This window comes from Musca autumnalis, unplaced genomic scaffold, assembly GCF_047663935.1.
Source record: "Musca autumnalis isolate F117 unplaced genomic scaffold, ASM4766393v1 scaffold_1, whole genome shotgun sequence".
Lineage (NCBI taxonomy): Eukaryota > Metazoa > Arthropoda > Insecta > Diptera > Muscidae > Musca > Musca autumnalis.
The window spans coordinates 4,006,208-4,016,530 of NW_027411644.1; the positions used below are offsets into that span (position 1 = coordinate 4,006,208).

General features: G+C 35.4%; 1 long non-coding RNA gene across 1 annotated transcript; it reads left to right on the plus strand.

Annotated features, from left to right (window-relative positions):
- Window positions 1-489: 489 nt before the first annotated feature.
- LOC141390311 (uncharacterized) lies at window positions 490-7,357 on the plus strand. The gene is made up of 3 exons (XR_012409321.1): window positions 490-908; window positions 989-1,146; window positions 7,170-7,357. It is a non-coding gene; the product is annotated as an uncharacterized lncRNA (long non-coding RNA).
- The last annotated feature ends 2,966 nt before the right edge of the window (window positions 7,358-10,323 follow it).

The following is a 10,323-nucleotide window of genomic DNA, read 5'->3' on the forward strand; positions in this document are numbered from 1 at the left end:
TTAAAAAAACAATAACAAAACAATCCATAAATGTTTATTTATGCTAGCCAATGGTAAAACATAATTTAAGAGAATTTAACATTTGTCGTTTTTCATGGTTTTTCTAAATTGTTTTTTAATTGTGAAAACACAATTTTAATCTAATATCGTGGATGAAATTATTTATTAAATAATAATTACAAAAAATACTTAAACGTCTGAGTTTTGTTGAATTAATAAAAGTAAGAGTATTTTACAGCAGCCAATGCCCGTGCACAGGGCTGGTGCTAGCACACAGCTCACCCCTGCATTAGTCCCTCTGAGCTTGTCTTTCCTATGCTAAACCACGACAACTGAGAAAAAAGAGAACATATGTTGTTGTTGGAGTCACTTTAACGTATATGGGTGATCTGGCTGACAAGGAACAAAGAATGAACGACGTACCGTGGAAACGGCACATTACTTGCGCGTTCGATTACTTGAAATGTCGATGTTTGTTATCGCCTAACCCGAGTTTTATTTACCGTAGCACCGTAGCCACAGAACGTTATTTAACAGAAAGAATTAATTTTGCGGAAAAGATGAGCGATCAGCAGAAGCAACAAAGACTACCATCAGGTTGTTTTACATTTTGGATTCACTGCAATATCTGCTACAGGATGTATTTTAATAAGGAATGTCGTTTCTTCCTACTGGCTTGCAATCACGTTATTTGCGAGCCTTGCTTGGAGGGACATTTACAACAGCCAGGTGTCTATAACTGTACGTTGTGTCTAAAAATAACTAGAGCATGCGAAATTGGAAACGCAATGCCAGTAAATCTAAAAGAACTATTTCATCCAGAGCCATACCAAGGACTCAATATCAATCGTATAATTTTGTTTCAAAAAAATCATCGTCAACGGTTTCTTGACCAACACGAAAGAATGGTAAGGATGGTACGAGTACATATTGTCCATTTGTGCCGATGAGACGCTTCTTTTTTTTTTTTTTTTTTTTTTTTTGATAGACCAAAATAATGGAGGAAAATAGACGTCAATGCAATGATCTAAAGGAGAAGTGTCAAAATATGTATCAAGATTGCAAAAATCTTCGACATGAGCGTAAGAACATAGAAAAAAGAGCTAGATTGATTCAAAAACAGAGAAGAGAAATGGATGATAACAGGTAAATATAAATGGTGCCTTAATTCTGGTTTAGTAAAAACTCTCCGATTTTTTGACAAATTTTCCACGGGAATGTATAAATTTCTTGGAGGACGGATCCGGTTACCCAGTTATTGGACCCGAAAGTCCGGGTACAAAACCCGGGTTAGACCTGGCTCTACTGACCCGATTGTTACAAAATGGGTAGCATTGGAAAGCGTATGGAAATACCTATCCAACAAGTGGTCATGTTGATATAGCCCAAAAACAGATTTTTGGACCCGGATTTTTCCATAAGACCCTCAAAAAGTCGAAAATCGGGCCATTATGGGGGCTCATTCAAATTAAGCCATATTGTAGCTCGCACTTTAACCTTTCCAAAATGGTGCTATATGTTGTAATATCTTCTCTGGATCCAGAGATATGACCCTTAGAATCTTGACAACCAGGTTTTTCTTAGTAGCTATTTAGAGAAAAAAATATAATTTAAAAGAACATTGTGTTCTCGTTCCCGAGATTTGCAGCTGTCCATAGGAGAAAGTTTTAAATCCCCGGCCGAAGGCCGTATGTTTAAAGAAACATTTATAATTTAATAGAAGATTTTGTTCCCGTTCCCGAGATTAGCACCTGTCCATAGGAGAAAGTCTTAAATTTATAATTTAACAAAATTTATAATTTAACAGGAAATTTTGTTCAATTTAGAACCTTAACATTTTCCGTGGACACCCATGAATGAGGTTACCTTTTATTATTTTACCATGGTAGACACCTACATATAATGTAAGAAATGAGCCCTACAGAACCGGGTTGTCAACATAATAAGGCCATATCTCTGGATCCAGAGAAGATATTACAACATATAGCACCATTTTGGAAAGGTTAAAGTGCGAGCTACACTAAATGATCCCCCCATTTTCGACTTTGGGGGTTTTATAGAAAACCCCGTCTCCAAAAGTCTCTTTTTAGGCTATATAACCTGTATACTCATATGTCCAATTGTTGGATATGTATTTCTATAAGCTTTCCAATGATAACCATTTTGTAGCAATCGGTTCAGTAGAGCCAGGTCTAAGCCGGGTTTTGTACCCGGACTTTTGGGTCCAATAACCGGGTCCGTCCCCCAAGAAAACTATACATTCCCGTGATCAGCGTAAAAATATCTACCTCTGAATAAAAATTAAAAAAAATCTGAGAGTTTTTACTCAACTAGAGACGTTCATAAATGGTTAACAAAATTGAGGATCAAAAGTGTTTTTAAATTTCTTTTCAATTACACAACGGTGGAACACTGCGTTGTCCAGATATACATTAGGTGAGGGATATGGTAACCCCTTCACATAAATACCCTCATTCACCGGGGCAGAACGAAAAATTGGCCGACTTCCGTATTATCAATTGCTTTGTATTCGTGCATGAATGAAACTAGGGGTTCTTAAATCGAATTCCCCACTACTGCAATATCATAAAATTACTTCTAGTATGGAACTCGATTGAAGAATCCCTAGTTTCATGCACGAATACAAAGCAACTGACAATACGGAAGTCAGCCATTGCGTAATATAAATATGAACTGGACTTAGAAAAGCAACATACTAGTATTTGTCAAGAATTACAGAAAAAGTTAAGTTTATTACAAGTAATACTACACCACATTAGGCATAACCACAAAAAACTTTTCGTATTTGTTTGATATACATATGTACAAATGGTCCGGTCAAAATAGACATGCGTATAAGGGGGAAATAGCAAAAATTCCCACAAAGCTAAATTTTGGTGGAGAGCTAGGGTTGGCCATTAGAAGCAACGTCCTAAAAGTCCCCATCGATCCCATGTGTGCAAAACAAGTTATTAGGGGTCAAAGTCATTTTTGGAGGCATTATTCAGTTTTTTATTTTTTCTCAAAAACGGTAAGACTTAGCAAAAGCCGGCTAAAGTAAAAGTTGTAGATTTAATAATTGTCTATAAGATTGGTCTTTATGGTTCTTAAAAAAGACTTACCATTTTCGAGATATCGCGATCTAAAGGTCAAATAAAAAGCCGCCTAAGTACATTATGGGGCGAACCGGTTAAAGTAACGACACTATGTGTTAGATACTTCCGTAAGCTTTCAAACGATATCCACTTTGCAGTAATCGGTTCAGTAGAACCGGGTCTAACCCGGTTTTTAAATTTGGCCTTTCTGGTCGAATAACCGGCGAACCGGATCAGCAACCGTTGAAAATTATACATTTCCGTAATCAGCGCAACAACCCTACCTTCGGACAAAGCGTGAAAAAAAATCGGAGAGTTTTCGTTGGGGTCGTTCCCGTTGGGCTTTCGATTATACATGTGGGTTAAATGGGCTATTTTTGCATAAAATGACTCTAACATTGAATAACTCTACTAAACACGCTCCGATTTTGTTGGAATTTTTTTAAGAAGATAGCTATAATTTCGCTCTTCAAGAAAATATATATTTTTTGGGGGACAGACCCGATTACTTCGCTTATTTTAGCCGGCTTGTCTGAATATGTGCTAATTTCCCTTATAAGTGCATAAAAATCATGTGTTTTTTAGAGCAGCTATATTTCAAGAATGGTTCCTTCTAGGAAAAAAATTATAAAGGCCAAACTTGTAGATAATTTTTCTGTCTACAATATTTACTTTAGTCACTTTTTGATCAGATCAACCGTTATCAAAAAATAATTCCGAAAACCTAAAAACCCTTAAAATTTGACCTTTGACCCCGAATAATTTTTTTGCACACATGGGATCGATGGGGACTTTTAGGACGTTGTTTCTAATGGCCAACACTAGCTCTCCACCAAAATTCAGCTTTGTGGGAATTTTTGCTATTTCAATGTCTATTTTGACCGTACTAAAAGCTTTGCAGTAGTTACAAAGCTTTGCATTTCAAAACGTCGTTGCGCATAAAAAGTAAGAATACATAATTTTTATTTCTGATGCATTCGAAGTTGCAGAAGGCAACTGAAGTATTTTGACGAAATCTTAAATTTGCATTGTGTTAGTACGTTTCGGAAGTCAGCCTTTCTTAATTGCTTTCCATACTTACAGAAATTGTAAACTATAACTAATTTCTTTTTGAAAACATCTACAATCTTACAATTTTTGACGCGGATTAAAAACTAACTCCCTTGGCATCTTGACCTTCAGCCCAGATTTATGATTTTCCCCATAAGCCCATAAGCATGTGTAAAACTTGAACCTGAACACAATATTCTTTGCATTTATATTGCATATTCGATGGTAAGGATTTTCACAAATTATTTGGTATTATATCCATAGACTAATGAAAATGTAGACGACGGAATTGTCTCACCGAGTATGTTCGAATTGAGTGTTGTGAAGAAGAAACTCAAAATAAAATGCCAAAATATACAAGTTAATAAATATTTTGTTCTGGCAAAAGGCTACATGGGGTTAGTTTTTGATGGGAACCATATCCTCAGATAAAAATATCCATGAAAATATTGCCATTTTCCGCAAAAATCGTCTTCGAACTTTTTTGAGTTTTCGGATTTGAGTAACTTGATTGCGGCAAAATTCAGTATTCCTTCGTCTATATTTTCATTATATCTTGGAAGTTATGGATTTCTGAGACAAAATAAATATTAGGACATTTCCAGGACTATATCTGGGAAAGTATGGATTTCTCATACAAAATGTTTAATGGCGTTTGTGATCAATCCAACCGATCCTATGGGATACATTTTGTAATTCCGGACACGATTAGAATATTCAATATACATAAGTAAAATAAAACAAGTAAAAAAGTATCAGTCGGCTTTGCCGACAGAGATATACCCTCAGCCTGTGCAAATTGAAACACTTTTTCACAATAAACTTATGTATTTATTTTGGTCTCGTATGAACCGACAAAAATGTTGATTAGGATTAAAGTTCAAAAATTTTGCTGAAAAGGTACTTAAAGGAATGGACCGACATAGACCATGGGGGTGCCATAGGGGGTTTTTACACCCTTCGGGCTGTTTTCTCAAGAAGTATGGACTTGCCCCTGAAACAACTTTTACCATCGTAATTGAGGCAGCGAATGCAGGTTGCTTCAACAGAAATCAAAGTGATTCAATAGCAGGTCTTAAAGAGAACTTATCCCAAAATTTTGTGTGGGAGGTACGGGATGAAGTGGACAAATATAGTCCATATTCGAACCTGATCTATATCTGGTAGATATTATGAGAATGTGTAAAGTATGGACCAAATCGGTCACTCCCATCAAGAGTTATCGTGCCCACAATTTTTCCAAATATTTTTGAACTTTTGTGGCGTAGGTACCTGAAGGAGTGGACCGATATGGCTTATCTACGAACTTAAACTAAGTTTGGAAACAATATTACGAAGGCCAAATTTTGGCCGGAACCGGCATTTCCGTTCGAGAATTATCTTGCGCTTCCACCCATAAACATGGTGTCATAGGGTTTGTTTTTCAGCTTTCAGGCTATTTTTTCAGGAAGTATGGGCTTGCCCCTGAGGAAACTTGTACCTTCGTATAGGGGACAGTGAATACAAGATGGTACAACAAAAACCAAGGCGATTCGAGAGCAGGTCCTAAACTGAACTTTTCCGAAATTTTGTGTGGGAGGTACTCGAAGGAGTTTACCGATTGAGTCCATATTGGAACCTCATCTAAGTCTGGTAGAAATTTCAAATGTGCAAAGTATGGACCAAATCGGTTACTCCCTTCAAGAGTTATCGTACGCACAAAATTTCTGAACATTTTCGAACTTCTGTGGGGGAGGTACCGGAAGGAGTGGACCGATATAATCCATCTTTGCACTTGAACTAAGTTTGGACAAAATATTACGAAAGCCAAATTTTGGACCGAGTCGGCAGATCCGTTCGAGAGTTATCTTGCGCTGCAACCACTACACACGGTGTCATAGGGTTTTTTGTAACTTTCAGGCTATTTTCTCAGGAAGTATGGACTTGCCCCTAATGAAAGTTACAGCGACGTATAGAGGACAGCGAATACAACTTGCGTAAACAAAAATCAAAGCGATTCGAGACCAGGTCCTAAACTGAACTTTTCCGAAATTTTGTGTGGGAGGTACCCGAAGGAGTGGACCGATTGAGTCCATATTGGAACCTAATCTAAGTTTGGTAGAAATTACACGATGTGCAATTTATGGACCAAATCGGTTATTCCCTACAAGAGTTATCGTGCGCACAAGTTTTGCGACAATTTTTGAACATTTGTGGGGGAGGTACCTGAAAGAGTGGACCTATATGGCCCATCTTCGAACTTAAATCGAATCTGGACAAAATATTTCGATACCCAAAATTTGAACCGAATCGATCGATCCGTTCGAGAGTTATCGTGCGCACCAGCCAGCCAGACAGACAGACCGACAGACAGACAGACAGACGGACGGACATTGCTAGATCTACTCAAAATTGTCTGAAACGGATATCGTACAAACATACTTGGGGTCTAAAACCATTATTTCGATGAGGCACATTTTTGGTCGTATCAAAGTGTAAATACCCTCTTTAGCCTAAAGGCTGAGGGTATAATGATACCTCAATTTTGACATAAGGTATGTTCGTTTACTCAACAATTTGTACAAGTCCAGTAATAGTACGTTTATATATATACGGATTTAACAAACCCACTGGGTTTTAAATGTCAATTCCTTTGCTTATATTTCAAACAAATCCTCTCAAAGAAGGTTAACCCTGCAAAAAGCTCTAATATAAACAGCATATAAGTTCTTGTAAACGATTAAGGTCTTTTGCATCGTACTGTAAGGTAAACGAACAACTTCCAGTAACAATTCGTACAAATTTTGAGTAAACGAACACACATATACATTCATTATTAAAAAGATCTAAAGCGGCCCATACACTATCAAATTTTGATGTCAATATTTGTAGTAGTATGTGTACACTTTTCAAAATATGAGAATGTGTGTGTGAATTTTATGGATTGAGGAAAATCAAAATAATTTTGATTTTCAAAATGTATGGGCCGCTTAATATGTTTTTAAAAACTGTTTGATCGAACACTTGCATATTTTATTTTCGCAGCTCAAGTAAAACGTCTTCATCGGAAAATACAGTCTTTTCTGACATAAGTCCCAGCCGGCTTTCGACCATGGATACGGCAATTACATCTTTTTCAGATCTGACACCATCAAATCCATTCGACTTTTAAAAAAGCGGATAGACATACATCTGTACAGTGTACTTAATTTTCTTATTGTATCTATCTATAAGTTATCAACAATATCATTTTATGCATTATAATAATAATACATTTAATTTAATTTACATTTAATTTATTTCAAGATTGGTAACCAAGCCAATAAGGCCGTATATGTTACAAAAACAAACTTAACACAAACTACACTCAAATCTTATATTAGAACTTAAATCTAATAAATACATAACGATAACCGCAAAAAATTTTTTTCCTAAAAAAAACACACGAAAATGCAGACTACCCATAAAAAAGAATACAAACATTACAAATTTCATAATATAATATTACAAATTACATAATATTACAAATTTTCATAAAAATAAAATGCAATAAAAGAAAATACAAAAAGGACCAAGAGAAAAACAGTATTTCATTAACCCAGCTATACAAAGTAGGTATAAAGAACACAAAAGAACACGATTTCATTCAGACATCATAGCTCTGTTCCTTTACGTGCAAGAATCTTCAAGTTTTACCACTTTTTACCACTTTCCTTTACTTCAGACACCATACAATTCATATGAGTGCAGTTTACAACTTATACTACTTTTGCCGGTTTTACCACTTTCAAAAGTAAAGGAACAGACCACATGAGACTGCGCATATATGTACAACTTCCTTTTGAAGGAACACAGAGAACAGTCAAATCCTTTAACAGAAGGTGACAAATTATTAAATTTACGGGCAATTCTTACTAAGAATGACTTCTCTAAAAGTGGCGTCATTCTAGGTAAAACAATTTGAACATTTATCACTGATCTTCCAAACGAAAACAATTCAACGATACACAACGGAATCTGCAATTTGAATATCTTATAAAAAACAGAAAACTTCTAATATTAATAAAATTCCTAAAACTACAACCAAGAAAAGTTTCGACATAAGACGAAACATGTTGCCGCCAACCAATGCTTGGTTTACATTACGAAATCCACTCGATTTCAACTGTCAATTCCTTTGCGTATACGTCAAATGAAAACTCATCTGAAATCCATTGGATTTCGTTTGACGTTTAATCAATGGAATTGACAGTTAAAATCGAGTGGATTTCGTAAATGTAAACCAAGCACAACAGAATAAACGTATCGCATGACTCTATTCAACAGTAAACGTAATGTACGGAGAACATAACCACAAGTACCACCAGACACCTCAAGGCCATACAAAAAATAGGCATAATCAGCGCATGTACCACACGCACTTTAATAACACGAACTGCAAGAATCTACTAATTTTTACTATTTTCTTCGATAACATAAAGGAAAAAAGGTTATCGTAGTGAAAATAGTAGCTTCTTGCAGGTTCTGGAACAGAGCAACTATAAACCAAGGTGAATATGCGTCGTGCTAGGAACCTTTGGCATTTTCTTTCTGGAAAAAATTAAATATTTATAAGCGCATATAATTTTTCACATTTTTTCCACACTGACAGATAATTCGCGATATTTTTGAGTCTTTTTAATGTTATAAAACTGTCCCAAGACTGTAAAGAAACATCTGAAGAAGATATTGGCTGACTACATAAATGCAGTTTTTACATTGCAGATATTGACAAAATCGTAAAAAGACGAATCAAATATGATTGGCAACACTGACGTTCTCAAAAAAGGGACATGTCATTTTGCTGCATTTATGAACGCACACATTGCTTTACTTTGTTTACTTTTTGTAAAATTCGGTTTTAACAAGAATGAAATATTTGGGTTATTATTGAATAGCGCTTTCGAATTGAGTGCTAAACATCTTGATTCAAATCGTACATTTATAAACAATTATAGGAAAAAAGGCGTCGCCGTAAATTAGCAATCCCCCTAGAATCTCCGAGAAGGAAAAACCAAAAATCACATATGCAAATTTTAACAATTTTTGAAAATAAATTTATAAAATTATAATTACCACAAATCCGCCATTTCTAATTGTTTCTTATGTATTTTTCTTGTTTTCTTCGCAAATATCAGTTGGCGTAACAGTACTAAAGAAATGTCAATCGTTGTGCAGTCCAAGTGGTAACACTGCACAAATTTGACAATTACTGCGCAATGTGACGTGTCGCGCGACATTTATGAAGTCGCGACGATGTCAATAAAAAGACATGCTGCATTTATGAAGTCGCGACGATGTCATTTGACGCATCACACTACATTTATGTAGTCAGCCATTATTTTCGATAGAATTGGTATGGTGGGTAATGAAATGTTTGTGAAAATAAAAATTTTAGAAATAGATTTGATAGAACGCGCGAAAAACGATTAGCTGATATGATATTCGCGAAAGACTGCAACTTATTTGAAAGAAACGCGAAAATTGCTGATTTGTTTTCCTTTTTTATTTTCATAAACATGAAAATTTGACAAAAAACTATTGATTTTCAACAGCATTGCCATATCGAAATTGCTAAATTCAGTTTGATTTTGTGCATTAACCCTCTGTTTTTGTAAAAAAATTTATTGTTCTCACAAGAATTGTCAAATTTTGTAGATCGATTTACTCGCCTTAGCGAAAATGCGGAACACTGATTTTTGAATGAGGAATTCTTTACTATATGTATATAGAACGTGTCTAAGAAGAATTAGGTGTGTATGTCATCTAGGGGCTTAGCTTTGGATGCCCAAATTATTACGAATATAGACGAACGAACAAAAAATAGTTACAAAAACAGGGGGTAAAAATGGGTAATTTTCAAATTAATTTGAATTAAGGCTGTTAATGCAAACTAAGACTGCCGTCTGTCTAGACTATAAGTTGGGACTAATCTCTCTCTCGTACAAATATGAAAATTTTTGTTGCAAGTAAACTTACCTAATTTAAATTGGGGCTAACTTATACCGATTTTTTAGACGACGAAATATGCAAATTAACATCATTTGTTCCTCTTTCATAATACAGGTGCCTTGTAGTAAATAAATGCTTTTGACACATTTTTAGCTGTACTACAAACACTCAGTCCAACGATGGTCTAGCCATGTAAAACTTCTCTAAA